This window comes from Mustela erminea, chromosome 13, assembly GCF_009829155.1.
Source record: "Mustela erminea isolate mMusErm1 chromosome 13, mMusErm1.Pri, whole genome shotgun sequence".
Taxonomy (NCBI): domain Eukaryota; kingdom Metazoa; phylum Chordata; class Mammalia; order Carnivora; family Mustelidae; genus Mustela; species Mustela erminea.
Window position 1 is genome coordinate 34,500,320 of NC_045626.1, and position 26,368 is coordinate 34,526,687.

The 26,368-nt window shown below is 41.1% G+C and overlaps 1 long non-coding RNA gene across 1 annotated transcript in view; it reads left to right on the forward strand.

Annotated features, from left to right (window-relative positions):
• Window positions 1-2,409: 2,409 nt before the first annotated feature.
• The window catches only part of LOC116572306, a 67,297-nt gene continuing 43,338 nt past the window's right edge, over window positions 2,410-26,368 (forward strand). The window contains exons 1-2 of the long non-coding RNA XR_004278207.1: window positions 2,410-2,552; window positions 6,876-7,010. This is a non-coding gene — a long non-coding RNA (uncharacterized LOC116572306). The remainder of the gene's footprint in view (window positions 2,553-6,875; window positions 7,011-26,368) is intronic.

Sequence of the window (26,368 nt, forward strand, 5' to 3'; positions counted from 1 at the left end):
ATACCTGAATAACTAAGTAAACTACTGTCAGTCACTAATACTTTAGTGTAAATTAGCTTATCCTGGAGTTTTAGGCAGTAATCATGTAATTCCAAACTATAATTTTAGAGAATGAGAAAACTGAGATGCATAATGGGAACATAGTTTTATAACTAATTTAGTAATTTGAGACATGACAAAAGTGCAGGTCTCCCAGCATTCAGTTAACTACAACATTCTAATTCAGAACCTTTCCAGCAGAGGTGTTTGAGACCGTCTCCTAATGAAATTTCCAATTAGTAAATCCTTATGAGAGAAGAGTATAAAACCCCCCCAATAAAATGCAAATATCTTAACTGACAAAAATGCAAATAACTTGAAAAGGTGTTATCTTCAATCGGGTTATCAAATTAGCTATTCCCAGAAGTCAGGTCCCATCTTAAGACACAATATCCTCATATGAAAGGCAAACTGGGTTTAAGTTTTCATGGAAAGTGAGGGACTCAGAAAAGGGCTGGGAATTCTGGGCAGATCTAGGGCCAAGGTGCAGGGGGGTACAAAATGTAGAAAGTTTAAAAGGGGCATCCAGGAGAAGTCATAGAAAAGAGTCCTCTAAAGCAAACATCGGCTTTGTCACTTTCCTACATTTGACTGGGGCACATACACAGGAGACTAGGGCCCATAGAGACGGGCAGGTGGATGTAGAGAGCTGGCTCTTTCTGAGATGATCTGGTGAGTCCCTGAGACTCATGTAGAAGCAACTTGCAATCCTTGTGACTGCAAACGCTAATCAAGAAACTGATTACACCCCACTGGGAGGAGAAAGATGAGCTAATGGAGGAGCTGGGTTTTGACTAAAATGCCCTTGGAAATGCGTCATTTCAGTGCTGCCCATTTCTTTAATACATTCCACAACTGCCTTCCTAACCACATCTTACATAACACACACACACACACACACACACTCTCACGTGCACACAGAAAGAATTTTATAAAGAATTACACTTAGCTATTAATGCTTGATGTTAACTTAAAATAATCTCTGTATCTCTGTCTTCAACCCATTTTTCCTGTGGATAAGTATTGCTTATACCTTCTCAGGAGTATTTAAGTTGTCAAAAGGAGATTTGCTTTTCCTACCCCTTGAGGGTATGAACAATTATTCTCTTCTTTCATTTGCATATAGCATCAGGAAACATATCAGTGCTATGAATTAAATTGATCTACTAAAGGTAGAATTTCTGACATGAGAGCAGGCAAATGAGTGAGTTACTTGGGGGAAATGAGATCCCTTTCCTGTAGCTTCCAAAAGAAACTATATTTGCCGCCACCGTTTTATACATCCATATCTCAGCAACCTTGATACTGAGAGATATTGAACACCAACAATAACATCTGCAAAACTGTAGGTGATTAAGAGAAACATCTGGCTTTCTATTTTGAAGGCCTGTGTTTTGCTAATTTTCTTTTCAAGATGCATTAGGCTACTATGTTGGGGGAAAGAATGACATTGCTCTACACCAGGGGTCAGGAAACCATGTTCCACAGGCCAAATCTGTCATGCCACCTGTTTTGTTAAAAAAATTAAAAAAGGTATTGGGACACAGCCACATTCATTTATTTACATTTTGTATATGGCTGTTCTCATGCTAGAACAGCAGAAGATGAGAAATTATGACAAAGACCATATGGCTAAAATACTTACTATTGGCCCTTTATACAAAAAGGTTTTAAACCAGGAGATTTACCTTTTCTAACCTCCAGATCAGGTTTTGGAAAGAGGCATTTATGTGTTTAACAAGGCTTCCAGGAGAGGCTGCTATCTACTGATGTTTGAAAAATTCCACGTGGAACTCTTTTTGAACCTGCTTCAAGGAGGGCCTATGGCATGAATGGAGAAGGGATAGGTTTAAGACCATTTGCCCACCAGTCAGGCTCTAAGGAAATCCTATGTAACAGATTCCTCTTAACTTCTTGAGTCTCATATACCCTCCAGCTTTCTGATTTCACCTCCTAGTTCCTAATGCTGATTGCAGCACTTTTCCACTGAGTTCTTGGCATCCCCTTATCAGAGAGCCAGTATTTATCCTTGGCATCACTCTTCGTTTCTAGTCTTGCCACTTCTATTGTGTATGATGTTTATCTGTCTGCTCCACTGCTGACTCCAGACGTCTTTGTGGTGCTGGTCTTCTAATTCCCATCTCAGGCTGAGTATAAGCAAAAAACAGTCAACATTCTTTTTATTCCAATGACTTATCCCTTAGGACGTGTCTAATTCTTAATGTTTGATCCCGAGACAAACATGAGATTGAGACACCAAGAAACGTTTTTATGCCATGCCTCAATGGCAATCAGTGCTCTTGGAATTACTAAGTGGAATGGCACAAAGGCGCAAAATTCCAGAGCCTCAGGAAAAGCACCGTAGCCATGGTGTCAAATCACCTGGCGTACTGTGAAACTCACAATCAGCATTGTTTTCAGATTCAGGAAAGTGGTGTTCTTCCCCAACTGTATCTATTTCCCCAAGACTAGGAAGAGAATCTGCATTTGGACTTGCCATTGACAGTGAAAAGGTGGGTGATAACAGCTTCTCTGTACACACTCCACCCACCCCTCAGGTAACTGAATGGCCTAAACTTCTCTGGGCCATTAAAAAAAAAACAAAAAACAAAAAAACAAAATCTTGGGGCCCCTGGCTGGTTAAGTTGGTTAAGCATCTGCCATTGGCTCAGGTCATGTTCCCAGGGTCCTGGGATTGATTCCCACATAGGGCTCCGTGCTCGCCAGGGAACCTGCTGCTCCCCATGTTTGTGAGTGCTCTCTCTCTCTCTAACAAATAAATAAGACTTTTTAAAAAAAAATCTTATTTCAACTATATAAACTTAGAATTTATATAAGAATTATATAAGAATTTATATAACATTAAAAACACTACTGACCCTTGGAGATTTTAAATCTCAAAATTGATGTCACATCTATTTTTACAAACTGAAAAAAGTATTTAAAGTGTATATATGTCGCTATATATTATATATACTCATACAAACATGAACCTTTTTTTTATTTCTTTTCAGTGTTCCAGAACTCATTGTTTATGCACCACACCCAGTGCTCCATGCAATACGTGTCCTCCATAATACCCACCACCAGGCTCACCCAACCTCCCACCCCCCTCCGAAACCCTGTTTGTTTATTATTATGATATAGATATGACAGTAAAACAATGAAAATAGTGTCTAAGAAGGCAAGCTAAGAATCACTGTAACTTGGAGTCATTGACAGTAATTTAGATAGCCCTACTTAGCTTAAAAATTCCCAATAATACCATGGTTAAAAGTGTAACATTAAGTATTTTGTTATAATGATGTTGACAATTCAATTTTTGAATTTTCAGTAACTCCTCTTAAAAAGGTAAAACAGATGTATAAAAATTTATGGACTTATGATCTAAAATATTTAAATAGGAACTTCCCTGGCAATAGAACATAGCTGTGCCTATGTGGATTCATTCCAATCTATTACAAAACAAAACAAAAAAACCACAAGATTCTTGCAGATAGCTATTTAAGTAGGGACTTACCATGACCCTCTGAGTGCCCCATGAGACCTGATCTGTGTCATAGTCATCATTGAGCCATTGATAACTTGTGTAATAACTGAAACCCAACTCCTTCCAGGAAATCTCTATAGCCTTGTCCTCTTGGATAGAGTACCATGGACTCAAACTTCATATTTTGTCAGGTAGAATTATTACTCAATTTCAAGCAGTGGGCCTTAAGAAGCATTCTGTTCCCACTCGGAACCCTAGGGTAGACTTAATTTCTCCCAACCCCGGTCATCCCAGCACTGGCTTCCTTCTCAATAGTGAGTACCAAGAGTGCCTCACAGCTGTGCTCCTTCAACATCTAACAATTCTCTCCTCTAAAATGTGCATCACCCAATTGCTACCACCTCTGGGAAACTGTATGAGGCACTTTCAGCAGTTCATTCTAGGCCCCTGGAGTTCCTCTCAGGGAGATAATGAAGATATGTGTCAAAGTTAAATGAGAGTAAAACCCCAAGGGGTGAGAGCAAATGCAGCCATTTAGAGAGATAGAAATGACAAAAGCTGTAATATGGGGACACAATGCCTAGGGCACTGGATGATTTAGATATAGGGAGGATCTGGGAGGGGGGATAAAAAAAACTGTGACAGGGTAAGGCTTTGGTCAAAAGAAAAATAATAACAGAAGCATAAAACACAGCAACAGATGGTTACTGCCCAAGGTGATGAAGATGCCCTCCTATCAGTGATGGTGGGAATACTCAGAACCTGTTATTCATCTGAAGTAAAGAGTGACAAATCACAACAGCCTTATTATTACTGTAACCTTCCGTGAGATGGTACCGAAAGGAGTTGAGACATCAGGTTGGCTAAACCAGAAGCAAAGAGGAAAAGATGGAGGTCTGAGTGAGATGAAACATGTGTGAGGATATATTTAGAAAAGTAAATTTTAATTGTTTCCATTGAGCAAATCTTGTTTTCCCATCTAGACTGCCAGATCCTAAAGGACAGGGACAACATCTTGTAAGTGTTTGAAAACACAGCACATACAAAATCACGTCCAACTTGTCTAAACAAGAGAAAACAAATTTGTCTAGAGTCACAGCGGTGGTATATGTCAGAACACTTTGACCCTAGAGTTCTAATGCCCTGCCTACATCAAATGTGTACTTTTTTGTATGATACACATTTGATATATGCTTCATTCTTAGCTTCATTTTAAATTTCTTCTGTTTTCTGTTCTTGTTCTTATCCATTCATAATATCTTATGTTGTTACAGTCTGTGAATCTCTGTAAGACATACCATGTCCTTTCAGGTACAAAGCAGTTAAAGGAATCAAGAATGTTATTTATGTGACACACTCTCTCTCTCTCTCTCTCTCTCTCTCACACACACACACACACACACACACACACACACACACACACCCTTAGGTGGAATGATTTGTGTTTTGTAGTTATAGGTTGGTTGACCTGCCCTTCAATCTCTGGGAATTCTGAAAGACAAAATTCTATCTTTCCACATTGCTTAATAAATAAATTACTTAGGAACCTAAGCAAATGGAAACCCCTATTAAAATCCAGAGTCTCTCTACTATCCTCCTTTTTCATATCATCTCCCCTTAATACTTTTTTAGTTGACCACTTCCTGTGGGTGTCTCCTTTCACACCAAGTCCCCACTCCCTCACACCAATTTGGAGGACTCAAAATGAAGACAGAGGCACCCCCTTGGGTTTTAAGTCAAGTGTTTCTGTTATTTACTGCAGTTTCATTTCTTTTGATCATTGGGAGACGTGTTGGCATATGGGAATGGAAATTTAGATTGAGTAACTTTCAGCAATGTCAAATGAGTTATTAACAGAACCAAACTCTATGGTGCCCTAGTTGCTTTTGGAATATGGCTTTCAGTGTCTCAGCACAAGATGACCTCAGAGTTTGATGGAAGTCTACCAATAAAAAATAAATAGATAGGAAATAATAAAAATGACATACTGAGGAATTTAAAATTATAAATACCTGCAAATTCACCTCAAAGAGGATTAATCAATCATTAAATAATTAATGAAGACTTAATGTTTTGTCAGAACTGTCCTATGCACAGATGTGAATGAAGGAACAGGGAAACTTTAAGTCTTAATTGTTGAAAACATGGAAGATATATGAAATGTGACGTAAAAAAGGGTGACACTGGGAGGAAAAATAAAAGAGGTAAAATGTATATGCATAAATACATATGTCTAAACATATATATTTACATCTATGGGTCTCATTACCCTAGGAAGTGATGTAAAATGAAAGTATTAATGCTTTTGTAATGTAACACTGGGACAATCAAGGGACTGGGGTGGTACATGAGTCCTGGATCCAGCCCCAGTTTAGCCACCAATAAACTCTGTGGCTGGGAAGTTCATGTCTAGGTCTAGTTCTTCACCTGTGAAATAAGGCAAATTGGATTATTTTTAAACTGGAAGATATTTTATGTTGTGTTAGATTATGGAATATATACTACATTTCTTGATATTAAACACTGACTTATTTATCAAAAGAAATTAGAAGTATTTGAGTTGCTCCTACATTGAGAGGTGGTATTAACAGAGGCAATGGTGGTATCCTCCAAGTGTCCTTTAATAAATTGAGAGATAGCCCTGGGAAAAAGGGCAATAGAGTCAAGTTCAAGAAGGATATTTTAGGGGGTGCCTGGATGGCTCAGTGGGTTAAAGCCTCTGCCTATGGCTCAGGTCGTGATCCCAGGGTTCTGGGATTGAGCCCCACATCAGGCCTACTTCCTCCTCTCTCTCTGCCTGCCTCTCTGCCTGCTTGTGACCTCTGTCTGTCAAATAAATAAATAAAATCTTTAAAAAAAAAAAAAAAAAAGGATATTTTAGGGGCACCTGGGTGGCTCAGTGGGCTAAACCTCTGCCTTTGGCTCAGATCATGATCTCAGCACCCTGGGATCTAATACTGGTAATACTGACAAGTATAGCCCACAGGAGCAAAAGGCATTGGGGTTGTCAGAACCTTATTTCACAGGTTAAGAGTAGAAAGGAGGAGGCGCCTGGGGGTGCTCAGTGGTTGAGTCTCTGCCTTCAGCTCAGGTCATGATCCCAGGGTCCTGGGATCCAGCCCCACATTGGACTCTCTGCTCAGCAAGGAGCCTGCTTCCTCCTCTCTCTCTGCCTGCCTCTGCCTACTTGTGATCTATCTCTATGTCAAATAAATAAAATCTTTTTTTTTTAAAAAAAGGATATTTTAAAGCATGCATATTTTGAAAAAATATGAACAACAGTATAAGTGAAAAACCATACTGTTGGATTAGAATTTTTATAACAGTTCTTCACTGTCTTTTACAGCGACAATGCATAATATGTTGACAAAGTCTCCAGGATTTGAAGTTAGACCCAAACCCAGCTATAGCATTTATTAGCTACTGCACTTCGAACAAGTTAACCTCTTTAGGAATCAATGATCTTACCAGAGAAGCACAGGTAAGATTATCATCTAAATCATTCTTGTGAGAGGAAAATTAAGTAAAACAAGTATTCAACAAAGTATAAACATTCTGACACTTGTACTTACCAGATCTGGAAAAATAAATAGAATGCTCGTTACTGAATTGGAAGAGGCATCACCACAACCTGGAAAACTTGGTTGTTATAACTACCTTTAAAAAGCTAGCATACTAGTACCAGCAGATCACCATTTAAATGCAATCTAAATTTTCTTCCTAAAATTAACATTACACAAAAGGTAGACATCAAGGACAGTGAATTTAGTCTTCACTTTATTTTTTTTTTAAGATTTTATTTATTTGATAGAGAGAGACACAGAGGGAACACAAGCAGGGGAAGTGGGAGAGGGAGAAGCAGGCTTCCCGCCTAGCGGAGAGCCCCTTGTGGGGCTAGATCCCAGGACCCTGGGATCATGACCTGAGCCTAATGCTGAATGACTGAACCACACAAGCCCCCCCTAGCCATCACTTTAATCCATCTTTCTGGGAGGAGAAATCTCTATGGTTGGCCCTATCCACGTTCATTGTCTGGCCTATGGACTGTGCTTTACTGTCCTCCTTAATGCACAGGTACAGGTGATTTCTTCATCTAAAAGTCTGCAAGGTTGGTTGTGTTTTTTTTTTTTTCTTCTCTTTTCTTTTCCTGTCAAACTCTTTGAGGGCATTGGGCTGACAGTTCTGGGTCGGACTGAGTTTAATCTTTTCCTTTCAAATCAAATTATGGGGAAAATGCCAGGGAAATGGCTCCCTAACAGCTGGCATTGTTCAGAAATCACGGAGCTTGGTGAATTTGTAAGATAAGTGTCTAAATTGTGGAGAAAGGCAGACAGCTTCCCCTCTTGGGCTGATATCTGAGCAACTAATGACTAAATGACTCCATTTTGCTCTCCACACAATGGCCTGTCCCGGAAGACTTAAGAGGCTCTTGGGGTTCAGTGGCCTCTCCAAAAATCAGTCTGCCTAAAAGCTGATTTGGGGTCTTCCCCACTGCCTTGGCTCCCTATTTGGTAATTTTATAACTTTTAAAACTAGTAAGAATAGGTGAGGCTAGATACCTGCCTTGAGTAGGGTGAAATCCACTGGAACCTCCCTATCAAGACACAAAGAAAAATGGCTGAGAAAATAGAAAGCCAAACAAAAGCCAAAAAGGGAGAAACAACTTTTAAAATATTATTGGAGAGACACCACATTCACATTAAATACTAAAATATTAAAATTGATTGAGGTTGTGAAATAAGTGAATTACTTAGTCTCCCATGCATTAAAATTAATTTTTCATCTCCTTCTCCAGGCCACTTCCCACTGGCTTTCGTTGAGCCCTCTTAATATTTTATTTGCTGAAGGGAAAAGGTTTCCTTTTGACATATTGGCATTCCTGGAGTTGGTTGACTATCTCACTGCCAACTCCATGAGAAGATTTCTCAGTCCTAGTGAAGCAACAATAAAGAATAAAAAATTTGCTATACTGCCTAAACTTGGCACATTTTTTTAACCAGACCCTCCCCTAAAGACTGTTATCCACGGGGCCATTCCCTTTGCATGTTACATTCCCACCTTTCTAACTCTCTTCAAACCTTCCCAACCATTATTAGTCTGTTGGTAATTTACTTAAAGGAAAAAAAAAAAAACAAAAAACAAAAACTGAAAGACAAGTTGAGGTCACTATATTTGAGCTGCCCAAACCGGTTTTTACATTTCTTTTTTTGGAGCTCTGGGGTAGGGGTAGTCTCTTTGGGGATTTAGAACAGCCTAGGCTTGGTGGTCTCTGAATTCTGGAGCTTGCGAACGAATATGGCAGACCCTCTGTAGTTAGGAGGTGAATTCAACAGTAGTACACTGGTATCAAAAGTGGAGTGCATAAATGGTCCAGAGAAGGCAAACAAGGCTCAAATCACTGGAGATGGGCTTTGGAGACTTACTAGGATATTAATCATAAAAACCTCCAAGTTTCTGGTCTCATACCCATAAGCTAAATGTAGACTCTTGGCTGTAGTGAAAGTTTACACACATGAGGAAAGAGGTAAGATAAGGAACAAAGTCTCTTCAGAAAGAAGTAGGATTCCAAACTCTCCATCATTCCCAAAAGTTCCCTCATGGCCATGAGAGTACAGTGATGCTTTTGTGCACTGTGGTCATACAGAGTTAGATCGAGAGAGGAGTGGTGACCCTGATCTAGTCTAAAATCCTCTTTCCAAATGTGATATAACTGCAACAAATGGAAGGGACCTGGCCTCAATCAATACAGAGTTAATCCCTGAGCCCTTGGTGTTTCCCAGATGCCAAATCCAGGACCTTTGCACCAGTCTTTTTTAGGGCATCTGGTGGTAGGAATATGTCTTTATATTTTTAAGGTTCATTCTTCATTTCTTAGGTCACTCAAGAGTAGAGGCTAAGGCAGAAGCCATGCTTTTTCTGGTCACTTGAGTCCAGAGAAGATGGTATAGATACATTATCTATTCATAACAGTAATACAGTCTTGACTTGGTTCAGTACTCAGACTAAAACTTTAGTTATAAAGCAAGTAACTATTGTTGTACATACAAAATTATCAGTATGTTAGATAAATCCTGTGGTGCTTATTGGAGAAGAATCAGAAGTCATCAGCCTCTTCATCTCTCAGGGAATGTTGATCCAATTCCATTATTTATACAAAGTCACACTATAAGCCACAGGGTACAGGACTCAGCTGCCACATTGCTAGTAGTGTGCTCTGTCTTCTGTCCCCAAAAGCAATAAGATATATTGTATAATTCATTTCATGAAGGACATCAATTAAATGGAAGTTTTCCCAATCTTCAACAGAAGGGAACCCTAACCCATGTCATGGTGATAGTGGTTACAAGAATCAAGAGAAATTCCATTAACAATAACAAAAAATATACTAAGTAGAGCTAAACACATTTTTGTGAAGCAGAAATTTTCAAAGCCCTTAATATCTTCTTAAGCTTTACAAACATTTAAGAGGGGTATATACTAGGTCTGTCACAAATGTATGTGACCCTGGAAATCAACTAAGGAGCATTTCAAGTGAATATTAAGACCCAGAATGCGGCATAGGAAACCAGTTTAGTTTGCATGGCATCTCACTATTCTCCCTCAGAGTTGCCAGATTATCAGGTAGGAACAAGGAGCCAAAGGATAGTCCTCTCAACCACCAATCCCCTTTGGAAGTCTACAGTGAAGATTTGCCAGTTTTCAAGGTTTCAACAATCAATTCATTATGAATGTGCCAAAAATCACAATATGTAATTTCTCTTCTCAGATCAGATCTTCGCTTTAGGTCTAAATCTCTTAACCTGTCCACAACCCAGCTGTGATCTATTTTTTTTCACCATCAATTGCAATCGTAGCCCTTGTTCTTATCACACTTGCACATTTTTTGTTCCCATAATGACCACGGCTCTTTTAAGATCTTGTCTTTGCTTATACTGTTCTTCTTATCTGGAATGAATTGTTTTCTTCTTCCTCTCAGTCTAGTACAATCTTCATTGAGGTGACCTGATACCCTATCTCTTCTCTAAGTCATCAGCATCCCCAATGCAGAAGTGAGTTTCTTTTGCTGTAAGTGTTCATGGTATTTCAGTTATAAATTATTTTATTCATCTTTTTTTCCTCTATCAACATGGAGCTTGACATCTGGCATTTAAAGTACCTCAAGTAATTGTTAAGGTTAAATGAAACATAGGAGTTGAAGTTCTATCAATAGATTTAGACCAGATTAGAGAATGCCTTTAAAGCCATAATAGAGGACTTTGGACTTAATCTGATGAACGAAGATGTTCTGGGTTTCTTCTTAAAGAGAAGAGGTATGAAAAAAAGACAGCCTCATCCCTAGCATCCCTAGTTGGATAAGCGATGTAGCTTGGTGGTCATGGGTAAGTATTCTGAACCATACTTCCTAGGTCTGAGTCTCAGCTCTGTTCCTTCTACCAATGTGAAAGTCACTAAGCTCTGTGGCTCTCAGTTTCCTCATCTATAAAATTAGAATACATTACTCCTGTAATCATTGTGAGGTTTGGATGAAGTAATCTATGAAAAGCCCAAAGAGCAATTCTTAGTACTTAATGAGCCCTCAAGAAACAGTATCTAACATTATAACTACCCAAACGGAGAGGTGAAACGAGCATTGGTCTGAGTATTAGGAGACCTGGACCTTGCTACAGTTTGAAGAAAAGGTGCAAATGAGGTCAAGTATTGCTGGTAGAGGGGCTTGACAAGTATTCAAGAAAAGTGAGCATGTGTTTTGTGAATTTACCATTCTCTGCACCCTAGGCTTACAGGCTTGAAATCAGATGTGTAGCACAACGAATGCGTTAATCAAGCTTACTGAGACAGTCTATAAACACAGAAGCCCAATTCATTAATTTACAATGAGAAATATAACTATTAAGTAGATGGGATGTCAGTGTTTGTGGATAAGCATATTCTCTCCTGTGGACAAGTATATACTGGAAGCCAAATCATAATCCTAGAATTGTTTGATGAAAGTAAGAGAGCAGGAGAGAAAGGAGGTGACCTCAAGATATAATCAGGTTCATAGCCAGAGGTATCCCGCTCTGCTATAGACACGTACCTATCACTCCAGAGATGCCAAAACACATTCCACATCTCTTTCTTCTAGGGACACAGAACACTACATTGCCCTAGCTTCTGATAGGTGCCATGCATACCATTGTTTCTTTGCTACAGTGCAATCATTTGGATGGATGTTTTCTAAGAGCAATCAACATTTATCTGAAGTTCTGCCTGAATGCTGTGATTGAATTCTTGATATTCATAGATCATTTTTTAAGGACAGTTTTAAGATAACTGTCTTCTCCTTAAACTTTTCTGGTGAGCCTCTGGCTTCCCTGAGAGACTCAGCAGAGGGATTCTCTATCCCTTCTACTTCCAGCCTTCCCAAGTGGATCCTTCCATGCAAATCAGTTAGCTGGGGTTGCATAATAAACCACCTCAAAAGGCATTGGTTTAAATGCTTATTTTGAGCCCCTTTGTTTGCTAAAGACCCTATGGATTAGCGTTTGGGATTGGGCTCAGCTGAGTCCACTTCTCTCCACATGGAGTCAGCTGTCTTTGCCCCAGATATGGTGGAGGCAACAGGGACAGTGGGGAGCTGGGATGTCTCTACATATGTCTCTCCCCGTCCCTGTTCAGGTTAGGTCAAATCCAGTGCTCAGTCAGGGGAAAGAGACCCCACCTCTTGACGAAAGAAACTGCAAAGGATCTGTAGCCAGATTTCCTGAAACCCACCATGAATATAGGAATACATTTTGACTGAACAAAAGAACGAAGGAATGAACGAATAAATGAATGTGTCTTCAGGGAGAGAGGTCATACCAGTCAAGCACTCAAGGCAGCTGAACCAGCAGCTCTGTAACCAGTGAGACCAGCAAACCCACACACATAAGCCACAATGAGTGAAAGATGTTCCAGTCCCAGAAAGAATTTCGGAGCAGGCAGCATGCGCTATTCCCTCTCGACACTCAAACTTTATGATCCTAAGAAAGTAATCAGCAGGGGAGGTGAAAGCCCCTGAATGGAGGCTGACATCGAGTGACCCTTGCTGAGGAAGCTGACGCTGACCACTCCTGCCCAGTGATCGAATTTGATGGGTTTCATCATCTTCCTCCTGTGCCCGCTCCGGCTCCATCGATTGCATCGCCTTCAATCTCTCTTCTGTGGTTAAAGGCTGCTCCTGAGACTGCCCTCTCCGAGTTGCCTAGTTTTGTCAATTCCAATTCAGCCAGACATCCTTTTACCCTTTCCTAGACAACAAAGCTTTCTGGTCGATGTTTTTAAAAAAAAAAAAAAAAAGGGAAAGAAAACTCACAGGAGCCTCAGAAGCCTCAGAAAGTCTTACTAAACCCTTCTTTCCTTAGGATGCATTCTCCCCTGCCTGGGTTAAGGAGAGCAATTGTCCTTCTCTGCCGATAGCTCATATTTATCTTCCCTTCCAGCCTTTTGCGTCTGCCTTGGGATCTCAGACAGAAGCCTCCTTGTTATTTTCCCCGTTCTTTCTTCTTTCTGAAAATTAAAAATGCTTTATTGTACATAAAGATGGCCTGTACATTTTAACCCCGTACGTCACTTGGACCTTATTGTCTAGATCAGGAAAAAAAAATAACATCTTTTGAGGATTCTCATTAGGCCTAAATTATGGAACAAGGACTTTCCATTTTATGCTTCAAATCTTGAATGTCTCTTTAAGAGGCTGCAGAAAGACCTCCTCAAAACAGGGGACAGGAATTAATGCCATGAGAAGGACGTTATGGTTACCAAGTGTCTCCCCGTTGCATCATGTCTGTAACTCCACGAGAGACGTGAATCAGAGTTTCCAAAATCAATGCCAGACAGAGGTCCCCAACTATAGGGTAAAATCCAGTCTCCTTAACATAAGAATAAAAATTTTAAAATAAGCTCTTGTCCCTGCCAATTCGTCCAGCCTCGGCCTGTCCAGCTTCAACTTTGTCCCCCTCCCCAAGTACACTGCTCAGAAGCCAAACCTCTAGTCAAAACTCTGCATTTCCCACCTCTGTGAGCCTGAACTTGTTATTTCCTTGGCCAGAATTTCCTTCCCATTAGTTTGCCTGGTTAACCCCTTTTCATATTTTAGTCTGCATTTCAATATTTTCCTTATCTGGTAAGCCTTTCTTGAGCCACCTAAACAGTTGTTATTCCCTCTTTTTTATTATCCCTGTACACATATTATCCCCACTAACCTCACTGCATGAGAAATGTTCCCATCCGCCCATCTATCCATCCGTCCATCCATCCATCCATCCATCCATCTATCCATCATCTGTCTATCTGCATTCTCTTCTTGGAGAGGTTACAGAATTCTCTGCTGGGGTTTTTAATACATCCCGCCCTGCTTTTGTCTTTGTGCTTCTCCTGCTCATCTAGTGTGCTGATATTTGAATTCTTTGCCTTTGTTTTTGTAGCACATCTTCTCTGCTACCCCACTTTATTCTGTTTCCTCCTCATCTTCCAATATCCCTCTCAGTCGGCATGCTACTTTCAGCTATAAATATGACCTTGACTTCTTTACAACAGAAAAATCTGTCTTGATCTCCCTTTGCTCCTCCACTGAATTCCCTCTCATTCTCCTTTACCTGGGCACCTAATGCCTTAGAAGTATGATCTGCACTTCCTAGCTCTTACTTCCATGCCATTTAAATACGCCTTAGATCTTTATAATCTGATCTCTAACTTCACCACTTCACTTGCAGATGAGTTCACAAACATCAGAAGTTATTTCTTTGCAATACACCGACCATACATATGTGCACATGTGCACACACATCTGTATACACACTCATAGGTTTATATTAGATTATAAACCATTAATACCATGCTTAATCCTTCAGCCACATTCCCTCCTTGAACTCTTGATCCCTCATCCTTCAGGACCTTATGCTCCTTACTTCTTATTCTGGCTGAGAGTCAGTAGAGTGGGGGATAGTAGATGACACTTATCTCACACTTAGGATTAAAACTGGTGTTTGCTCTTACACCCGGAGCATACTAACTGTGTGTGATGGGGAGGCGAGGCTCTGGTTTGCCCACATCCTTCTGTTCCCACCTGTGAATTCCATATTCCCAAGTTGTGTTGATGACCAAACATATTCTTGGCATTTGGGGTTTTAAAATAAAATGATACATTTTGGGGCGCCTGGGTGGCTCAGTGGGTTAAAGCCTCTGCCTTCGGCTCAGGTCGTGATCCCAGGGTCCTGGGATCGAGCCCCGCATCCAGCCCTCTGCTCAGCAGGGAGCCTGCTTCCTCCTCTCTCTCTGCCTGCTTCTCTGCCTACTTGTGATCTCTGTCTGTCAAATAAATAAATAATATCTTTTAAAAAATAAAATAATAAAATAAAATGATACGTTTTAATGAAATAATATATAAACTGATAAAATATGAACACAAAAAGAAATACAATTATTTCTTTTTTCCTTCGTAGAAACTAAAGTAGAAAGATTTGATGATGGCAATTTGCAAAAAAACAGAACACAACAAACCCTCCTAAATTAGACTAGACTTCAGTAGTGGAGGAAAAAACTAATGAAACTACTAAGTGACTCTGGACTTGGCTCTGCTCTCTGAACACCTTTACACTCCCTCTATGGCCACTCCAATGCCCTGCTCTGCTTGCTCCTTCTCAGGGACTGGCCCTTGGCTCGGGCTGCCAGAACTTCATTGCCCTGGGCCCTGACCTAAAAGTTCACCTATTTGTCTGGATTATTCACACTCTGTGTTGTGTTGTGTCATGCTTCTGCTCTGACTGCCCTTTGAATACCCCAGCCCGCTTTTACTCTTCTTCTGGTAGGTGGGTTCCACATGATATGTCTCGAAGAGCCACTACTATTTTGATTTTCTTGAAATATCACCACTGACCCAAATTCCCTACTAATGATTGTTTTTTTTTTTTTTTTAAAAAACCAGACTGGGCCTTTTGCATGTGAGTTCTGGCCCAAATATGGAATGGAGTATCTACAGCCCTTTCGAGAGCAGCTGGAGGACTGTCTGTCCCCTTCCGCCATCTAGCTAGGTTGATACCTTACCCAACCATCCTTCTTGCTTCTTCTCATTCTCCATCTCTCATGCTATGGAAGACTTGCCATGACTCACCTTTGGTAATCCATGTCATGGTAGTTAACAGATGTTAAATTATTTATGATGAATTGGTTGATCTCATTTCATAAGCCTCCAGGCAGGTGATACCCAGGACAGCCACCCTGAAGGGCAGGAGGAGAGGGAAAGCAGGGGGGAGCTGTGACTTGGGAATGAGTTAGAGAGAAAACCTGAGAGAGATCATGCCCTGGGGCACCTTGTGGTGATCTTGAGGGCCAGGAGATGGGGAAGCACAGGGTCTGCAGTTGATAGTGGCTATAAAAGAGAAAGCTGGATCCATTAAAATCAACCATCTTGACAACTAACTTTAGGGTACATGAGTGTTAACATTCCCCATTAATAAGGAGACAAAGAAAAAGAAGAAAGGATGAACATATGGAAAAAACAGCAGGGATAACACAGTGATTCTTGCCTCACAAGGAGCTGAAAAATTAATGGTAGGAGGTGGGTGTGTTGCTAATGAAGAAAATAGTAAAAGAACTTTATGGGAAGTGTCAGTGAGGTCACTGATAGGAGATGAAGGGACTTTATAATCACCCTGGATCCTCATGGACATTGAAGTCAGGAATAAGAGTTTAGGAACCATACAGAGTGCAATTATGTGTGATACTAATGGAAAAGGAAAAAGCAATCTTTTGGGGGTGATTCACACAGTGAGTAATTGACTCTGGGTTTGGATTGTAATTGCAGCAACGGCACCTCTGGACAAAATGATGAGGCTTTAGGGGCAGCAATCAGGCAGGTCCTGGATCCAGCAGCTTCCTGGGGGATCCAGTGAAGTTCTGAAGGGTGGAGCCTCGCCCTGTCCTTATCTGCTCCCCTGAACTAGGAGCCTAAAAGCTGAACTCCCTGAACACAGCCTCACAAAGGCAAATTACCACAAGAATGAGCAGAGGCAAATCCACCTAGCTGGACTGATTGAAACAGTGTCTCTGTGTGTATGACAGGGCTAGGCGAGTATTCACGGAAGCTTAAGAATTCATGGAATCCCATGGGTGACCATAATCTGTGCTTTAAGATGGCTGTACTCCTTGCTACCCTCTAAAAGCCACAATTTACCCACTTAGTACGCTGGCTCACACTCTTCTCCCATCTAAAATGCACTAATCTTCCTCCAACATCCGGCTTCCAAGGTTAAGAACAACTACCTCTCCTTCAGCAGGCCTCTCCCAGCTACTCCAAGCTGCAGAGCCTCTCTCTCCCCTGGTTGTCTACAGTCCTCGGGGTCTAGTAAACAGCGGCACCGTCATTGATTACAGTTTGAGTCTTATCACCCTAAAAGATCATATAAGCTTCTTAAAAGCCAGAGCCATATCCCCAACAATATCCAGCACAGACTAAAGGCATTAATTGCCTAGTGAATACATATTGATTAATTGATTATTTAACTCACTTAACACTTTCACATTACTTGGCTTAGGCATTTGATGGTTAGGAAAAATTCAGTGTAAGTCAAACCAATTTAACTCTAATTAATGAGGAATAGAAATGAGACAAATGGCTTCTTTGGAGCAATAAAAATAGACCTGAAAAAGAAGAATAACCAATCACAGAGAAGAGATACTAAACCTAACTAGTAACCAAGAAAATGTGTTTTGAAACAATAATGAAAGACCATTTTTCACACCAATTTTAAAAGTGGAAAAAAATAACACTGATGTGGGGAAATGGGCACATATTATATACTTTGGTGGGAATCCAATGGCTTTTTAGCAATTCTACTTTTATGAACCTGTCCTACAGAGAAACATGTATTGGGTCCAAAATTGTAGATACCAAGATGGTTTTTGCCTTAAGGAAAAATTAAAAATGACCTTCGTGCCCATCAGTAACATTGTGCTTAGGTAAATACTGAGTCGTCCATATTATAGAACACCGTGGAACTAAAAGGAATGAATGCAACTGACACGGAGGGATCATCAAGGTACATGTGTAAGCAATAAATTAAGCAACTCATTAGAAGTATATATATAGAAGTGATCCCATTTAGGTTTAGAATTTCTGTGGATGTGCATATATACATGAATATGTATCTGTCTCTACATATGTAAATGCATAAAAAGAGAGCTGGAAAAATCCACGACAAAGTGTTGATAGCAATGAGCACCCTCCAGAGGAACGGAATTAGATAGGAGGGAAATGAGGAAGCTCTCTATAGGCTTCCATACAGAACCCAGAGCTGAGTATAAGCTGGAGGACTAGACCCAGGGGACTCTCAAGAGTCCAGCCCAACTCTCAAGAAAGCTTTTCTCCACTTGCACTGTGTCAAGGACAGTTTGCCCAAATACTGTCTATCTTCCGCTTCAGCCCACCATCTGTGCAGCTTCATGGAAGTGTGAGTTCACGTCACCCAGGGGGCACCATTGCTTTCCCTCCCTCACCATACAGCTCCTCCCACTCCATACTTCAGTCCTGGTCCTCTTTCGGGGTCCTCCGGACTGCGTCAGTCCACACTGATCTCTCCCCCTCAGAACTCCAGTGGCATACATGGGCATCAATCAATTGACAAATAATTATGAATGATTTTGTGACTTTGGAGGGGTAACTTTCAAATGAGCTACCAAGCAATTCAATATTGTAATGTTTACGGTTTTCTGTCCATCTGTAGCAAGTAACATAAATAGAGACATTCATTCTATTATTCCCCCACCGCCTGCCCCCCCACCTTTGTTCCTTTTTTTCTTAAGTCCCATTCCCCCACACTCTGGGAATGCTCCACTCAAAATGAGAATGCAAATCACTCATGTAGGTGGGGAGCAGGGAGATTTCTCTCTCCGGGTTTGCCAGAACCTTTCCCCGCCAAGGTACAAGGCAACGTGGCACTTTAATGAACGTGATGAAAGCCTTCCCCTCTGATGGACCGCATGGCTAGAGAGGAACCAAACACCACCCTGTGACAAACTGAACTTGGCAAATTAACCTAGCAGCTCAGCTAGAATTAGAGAAGTGCGTGAAAAAGAAACGCCATAGTAACAAGAGTCCCATCTCAAGTGTTAATTTTAGGTATTGGGCCTCTGAATTTAAAAAACTGGGAAAATAGCTCTTGTGCGCCAATCACTTTGAATCCATCACTCAGTCTCCACCCAGGGAAAGGTCAGACCATCTAGAATGGCAGCTGGTCCCAGGACAGAGTGGCCCCTGCTCAGCAGGACCGTTCCCTAGGGCTTGGACTGGTGTGCTCTTAGAAAGGAAGAGGGGCTGATAACCATTCTCCAAGTCCACTGGGTCTTCTCTGTTTTCCTCTTCTCTCTGCTTTTACTTAACTGTCTTCACTCCCCAACCTCCCCTGACTCCTAGAATTTCATAATAGATGTACAATACATTTTTAATGAATTAAATTAACATTTTGGCAACATTACAGAAATAAAAGCTGTGCCTCTGGCTAAATGTGAAATCAAAAGAGTTAATGCCTAAAATTTAGGTGTTACAGGAGAGAGAGAAGAGGGACAGAGACCCAGAGATAGGAGAGGAGAGAAATGTTCGATATGAACTGGGGAAGCCCATAGATGAAAAGTAGAGGATAATAGAAAGGTAAGCATGAGGAAGATCCAGAACCGAGATGTCTGAATTTATCATTCAAAGAACCAGTGACAGATTAAAATAAGGAAATGACATGATCAAGTTTGTTTTAGAAAACCATTCCGTAGAAGCATAGATACTAGATCAGTGTTTAATAGCCTCAGCAAAAGAATGATCCAAGAGATGATTATAGTGACTCCCAGATGAGAGCCTCTGCTAAGGCCCAGGGGTTTCCCATGAGGGGCAATTTGGAAGATGTCAGGTGGACTTGTGAGAGTTGGAGACTGGAGACGGCCATGCAGGTAGGAAGACTCATAAGGTGGAGACTTGGGGACTAGAGGGATCATGGTCATGTGTGGGGACAGAATGTCCAAGGGGTTGTTTAGATGGGGAAGAAGGGGGGAAAATGGTAATTTTGAGGTGCTATGTGGGAACTGCAAGGAGACGTAAGGCAGGACATTGAAACCATAAGCCTGCAGCTCCGTCGAGTAGGCTGTGCCAAGTTTAGGGATGGGGGTGTCATGGGTTAAGAGAAAGAGCTGAAGCCCAAACAGTAGTGAGGTCATCCAACAGGTGAGTCAAATAAGAGAAGAGTGACAGCGTAACTCCTGAGAACACTCAATTTTTAAAATCAGGCAAAAAAAAAAAAAAGTACCTTTTGACTTTTCATTTCATCTCCCCTATTTAATTTAAATGTAATTAATGTCCTTGATTTCTTTACATCTGAGTCACCTCCCCTTTCAAGTGCCTGTGCTACTTCATGACTGACTAGTTTCTCAGTCTCAATTCTTTTCTTTTCTGACAACACCACACATTCTTTCTCTTTGTGCCACCCCTGGCTTGGTATGAAGCCCCTCAATACTTCCTGTTTCTCTGGAGTATTTTTATGTCAAGATGCTGGCGTTGAGGACCTCTGGGTCTAGAGAGGACCCGACAGGAAGTCAGTCCTGTTATTTAGAAATTGGTGTCAAATAAGATACAGTTTTCCACCCTAATCCCTGGTGATGTTTTAGAATCTGTAGCCAAGGCTTTCTGGACGTTAGAGGTGGTACTCTGTCTACATCAAAGGTTCCTCATCCCAAGGGGCTGAAACCTCAAGTCTTTCCAGTGTGATTAAGGCTTTTGACATCATTTGAACACATTCTGTAGATAAATGGATGCCAATTCATCTGAACCTATAATGCTAGGATTAAAGATGCTAATGAAATAGAACAATAGAACATTTCAGTGTAGGATTTCCGAATGTTTCCCTACACATTCAGAAGACACACAAGCTTGTCTCCCTCCAAAAATCTACAGAGGCTGAGCTGGAGCTGAAGCACAAAGTCAAGTATAATATCCAGCCCGCCCATGCTGACTGCCAGCAGCATAACCTGGAAACCTCCTGTCCTCTCTGCTTCTCCAGCCGGGAGTGAGGCCAAGAGCATCGAAGGCCGCGGGGATCTCAACCGACTCCAATGGAAGTCTTGACCCTTGGGTGGGCGGAGGAGGCGCGAAGCCGCGGCTGCAGGGACAGGGTGGGCGATCCTTTGTTCTTGGCGCAGGAGAAGGAGCGTTTCCAAGGAAGAGCGGAAAAACTGAGCCCCAGCCGTGAAGAGCGAGGAGAGGACCCGGCTGCGGATCCAAACATGCCGTGAAACAGAGGAAGGAGAACAAGGGGGCACGAGAAGGGCGACCCGCTGAGAAAGCACAGGGAAATCGAGTTTGCTGAATACTGGGAAAGAAATACATTGTCTAGTAAAGAGATTTGACAGATTTCCGTAAACGAGAATGGGAGGATGAAAACACACCGAGCACTGGCCAGGGTTGGAAAGTACCCGGCACGGTTCAGGGCGGATCCCAACTCGCGGGCCTGGGGAGCCGCCAGGGCGCTGACTGCGGGCGTCCAGGTCCGCCCTTCGGCAGTCACTCGGGCCCCCTCTGGAGCTGCCTGTCAATCATGCTCCTGCGGGAGCCGCACTGTGGGAGAACGTCCTTCCCAAGGCGCTCCTTCCATTATCCCCGCTAAACCTGCCTCCGCCGTAGGGATGCACGCAGATTGCTCACATTAAGAAGCAAATTGATTATGAACTGAGTTTTGTCTACCAACAATTTTTAATATGTAATCTTGTCATGAGTGAACGAAAGTCATTAATAATACAGTAAGCAAAATGTGCTACAGTTAACCTTAAATTATAACTTACAAAGAGCATTCTTGCAGTTTCTCCTTTGATTTATGAGCTCAGTTTATTCTATGCAAATTCATGCACAGTTTCTAATAAGAGGGAGGAGGAAAGATAAAGGAGCTTTGAATATTTTATAAGCTTTTTCCACTTACCTTAATTTAGAATTATGAGGCTGAATATGTAAGTAGAGAATAATTACCTATTACTAGTCTCCCACATAGTTTATCTATTTCAGCTCTGAACATCCTGAGCAATGCAAAGCATAACTGTTTTACTACCTGTACCACTGTGAATATGTTAATGAGGCCTCCTTCCGCGTTACTTGTTGCTGACACATGAGAAGATAGACATTGTAATATAACCAGACAGTCCCGCACTGTTGTTTAATATCCCTTTTTAAAATAATATCCTGGCTGTTCCATATTTCATTCATTGCACATAGTTAAAGTGAACTTTTTAAGGAGGTTTGTGCCCTGGAAAATTCCCTTGCCTTTCTTCCCCCCTTACTGCATTCTTTGAGCTCCGGGGACCAAGGAATTAAGTGAAGGGAGTTATATTGAAAGAAGGGAAACTGATGGCCTGACAGGCAGAGGGCTCACTAGAGAAGCCTCATGCAGCAACTCTGCGCATGCTCCCACCCTCTTTTCCAGGGCAGCAGCCCCCTCTGCCACACCAGCTCCACCCTTCCTGACGCCCCAGTCACCACCCATGGGCTCAGGGGTTTAGGTCACATCCAGGTCAGGGGCAAGTGGAGAAAGAAACAAAAAGACAATCCAGGGTTTAGTTGACCTGGTAAATGAATAAGTGAGGTTAGTGATGCCTCCAGGTACAAAAATGGCTTCTCCATTGTTAACTGACTCTAGCAAAAGAAGATGCCTTACTGGGGTCTCCAGACCTAACCTGGGTCAATAGGAGGACTCCGTGACTAATAGAACCCTAGGCAGTGAGGCCATTGGCAGCGCGAGGCGGTGGATTCTCTCAAGCACTCTCCAGGTGTGTGCTTAGGAACAGCAGCCCGGACCAGGTGGCAACTGGTAGTTTCCAGACTTCAGGAGCCACACATACTCTTCTAAGGAAGACTGGTAAGGGTGGCTTTATTTTTAAGAAATCTGGACCTGAGAGGAATATTGAAACTGACCAGCCCATTTAATTTGGGAAATAGGATGAAATGGATGGCCAGCTCTTCAGCGCCCATACACACAAATGGATTCAGAGCCCAGGAAGAAGGGATTGGCCTCCACTGCTTATCATCGCCGGAGCCAGGCGAGGAGATGCGGGATCTCAGATTTGTTTTGTCTTCTTAGATTACCAACAGAAACTCTTAAGCACCCAGTGATGTGCTGAATTATCTGAAAAATAACATAGATTGAGAGTGAACTGTCCTTTGCATTAGTTAGGGCTCAAGGCAAATGTGGTACTGTGGTTTCCTCTTCTATCACAGTAAATGCTGATCAAATTTAAGAGAAGGAGCAGGCAGCTTCCAATAAAGAAAGAAAAAAAAGGGTTTTTCTCCTGCCTGGTAAATTGTATCATTGGATTTTTATAATAATTAGCAGTTCATATTGTATTATAGTGATGGTGTCAGATCAACAGCCAAACAGAATTAATGAGTTAAATATCTGTCAGTGGGAAGCTTCAGGTCTGATTAAGGGCACTGCAGGTGTGTTTGTCTGTGTGCGTGTGTTTCTTTCTTTCTTTCTTTCTTTTTTTTTTCATGGTGGTCAGTGTATTGAATTGTCAGAGAGACCATCACACTATTAAAATCAATTATCAATGAGTCAAGAAAATTATAATCTCTCCTCAATCATGGGAGGATAGCTAACTTCAGAGAATAATAACTGATATTATAAGAAGAAAAGGCATACTGAAATACAAATTTAAAACCTCTTCATAAAAAAAAATAAAAAATAAGACTTCTTCTTTAGTGACTGATGTAAGTGCATAAATGAATGAAGCAGACCTCCGACCATTCATTCCTGTCCAACTGCTGCTTCAAAATAACCAAGTAGTTTTGTGACATAAAAGTTTTCATTAAGGAGTTAATTCTGGGGAATATAAAATTTACCAGGGTTTACTAAGCAGAAGGCACTCTGCCTTGTACTTTTTTTTTTTAAATTATTATTATTATTTACTTATTTGACCGAGAAAGAGAGTGCACAAGCAGGGGGAGTGGCAGGCAGAGGAGAAGCAGGCTCCCCGCTGAGCAGAGAGCCTGATGTGGGGCTCCACTCCATCCCAGAACACTGGGATCATGACCTGAGCTGCAGGCCGACTGAGCAACCCAGGTGCCACTGCTTTGCACTTTATATACATTGTTCATTTAATCCTTCTGTCAGCCCCATGAGTATATTTTGTTATTCTGATTTCAAGTGGAGAAATGCAACATCATTTAGAACTGCCTATCCTTAATTTTAACAACTAGTATTGATTGAACACCTTCACTGAGCAAAGATTAATAAAAGACTATATCGGAAGGGGGATATACCACCCCTATCCTACCAACAAAAAGGTTTGAGTGAAGTTACAGTTATAAAGAAAAATGTGAGAGGAAATAGATAAAAAAAAAAAAGCCCTAAAAACAGAAGAGGGAAATAATGCTATGGCACAATGTAATATCAGAGCTGTCACAATGCATTATATAGTTGATTGTCAAATGAGTGGAGAGATAGAAACTGCTATTAGTTTAGAAAAGAAAGAGAAAATTGTGGGCTAAAGTGGTCTGAGAAGATTGAAGGAGAGAAGAGAGTTGACCTTGGTCAGGAGGGGTGAGCAAGATTTAGATACAACAAGAAGGTCAGTAGGACAGGACGGGACACTTCAGACTTGGACTAGGAAAGAAACATCTGCAGGGAGGGAGCACCAGTTCGGTCTGGGAGGCAAAGAGCCATCCAATCAGGTTGGAGAGGAAGGCTGACACAGACAGACACTGAGTAGTAAGGCAGAAGAAGGGAGTTGGGGTGTGCTGTGGGCTCTTAAGAGAGAGAAGAATCTGAAATGTATTCTTTTAGAAAAATCCAACCATCCCCATTTTAATCAAATCTCTTGTTGGCACCTGTTTGCCATTAATTGCCCTCACTGGTCATCAGTCATGGGGACCAGTAGCCTGTACTTTGCTTCACAAATAGCATTCTCTACCACTAATATTATGGTCATATAGAATATTTTCAAAAGCAGCTTACATAGCTTAACTGCAGTGGTCTCCAACAGTTTCTGGCCATATACACCTATCAGGAAAGAAAATTGAGCTTACTGCCCCCATAAATAAAATAGATAAACATACATATATGTGCTTATATATACTATACATTAATGTGTTGCATTTGTTATAAAACTTACATTAAAATATAAGTTAAAAATGAGAAGTAAAATCAACATTTGCATTTTCATTTTATGTAATCACAATTTAATGTTAATCTTTTGCTGAAATTGGAAAACATTAGTCATAGTAATATTTTCAGAGAAAGTCTTGAGCCTGAATATGCTTCATATTTCAGAAAACCTTGGTTTAATACATTGTGATAGAACAATTGTAAGGTCCGGCACTGATTTCAGTTTATTTTGATTCTTGGTTTTCATGGCTGCTCTAACTGTTAAGGGTACCTCAGGAAGACACACAATGCCCATGGTTGAAGGCACAATTGGTTCTGCTGAGTAGTCATGAATCCACTTTTCAATCCTAGGTACCCAAAGAGCAAAACTATTTGTTGGAATTTTGCTAGTCAATTTCTAGCTTATCTAAAGTCAAGCAGGTTAGAAAATTTTCCCTGACATTTTCAATGTGCTCTCACATATGAGAACTTTAATCATCATTTTTGGCAAGAATATCACACAGAGATGGAACCGTTTCTAAACACCCGTTGTCAGAGGGTGTTTACTTTCCCACTCATTGAGTGACCTTTCCTTACATCTGATGGGATCACCCTTATTTTTATCTGGCAGCGGGGCTACAGCAGAGTGAGGAAGAGAAGTGTGAGCATACCCCATCCTAACTGGGCGATTCTCAGAGGCAGTTAGCATTATCTTCAGTCCACAGTTTTCTCACAGGATTATTATAAGTCACTTCTCTATTCTGTGGAGGGCAGTTTCGTCAAAAGAAGATAATAAATCCACAAATCCCCTTACCTGGGCATATGTAAACTAAAAGAATTAAGCAGTGATGGCACACCATCAAACTCCCTGTGCTACAGAATGCTTACCCTCCTGTCTGGACACCTCAAGGCCACATGTGACTCTGGCTTAAGGACTGAAGAGGGTTTCCAAGCAAATTAAAAATTAAATGTTAGAAATTTAATCCTTTTACTAATAATACAAGTTCCGATACTCTCTTCCTACACCTTAGTGGATCATCTTATTCAACCTGTAATTGTGGATGTCACTCAGGAAATAATTGTTCAGTACCTGTTTTTGAGTGCATGTCATCTAAAAGCAAAGGAGTTTGTGCCTTGACCCAAGAGCTATAGTCAATTTGTGCTTAGGCCCACATTAGAGATGGGTCTCTACATGCACAGCCCCTGGACCCACTAGGGTATGGTTATCTGTCAACAATTCACAAGTAGGCACAGATAAGTCAGAATCTCAAATGAGACTTCATACATTTTTAGGGTTCTTTTTTCTTCCATTCCCTGCATACCTCTCCTCCATCCACAAACTTGGCACATACATCTTACCCTTAGTATGCATTCAATTTATATTTTAGAATTAAATGTAATCCAAAGTGCTTTTCTAGAGTAATGCAACAGTTAACTCAAATAAATGCTCATAGACACATTCACAAACCAGTGCAGACACGTGACTTGCTTAAACGTTATTGAAGGGAACCTTTGCCCAAGTATCTCCCCTAAAGACCCAATACAATGTCAGAAATGTCCACCCACCCACCCCCAGTTATTCTTAACAGGCCCTTTTCATCATGTGCTTCTAGTTGGGATATGAGCTTTGTGTACTTGAAGTAAGAGTACATAACACATTATGTTAAAATCATATTATTAATATCAATAGAATGGTCTATAATTTAGAATTTAA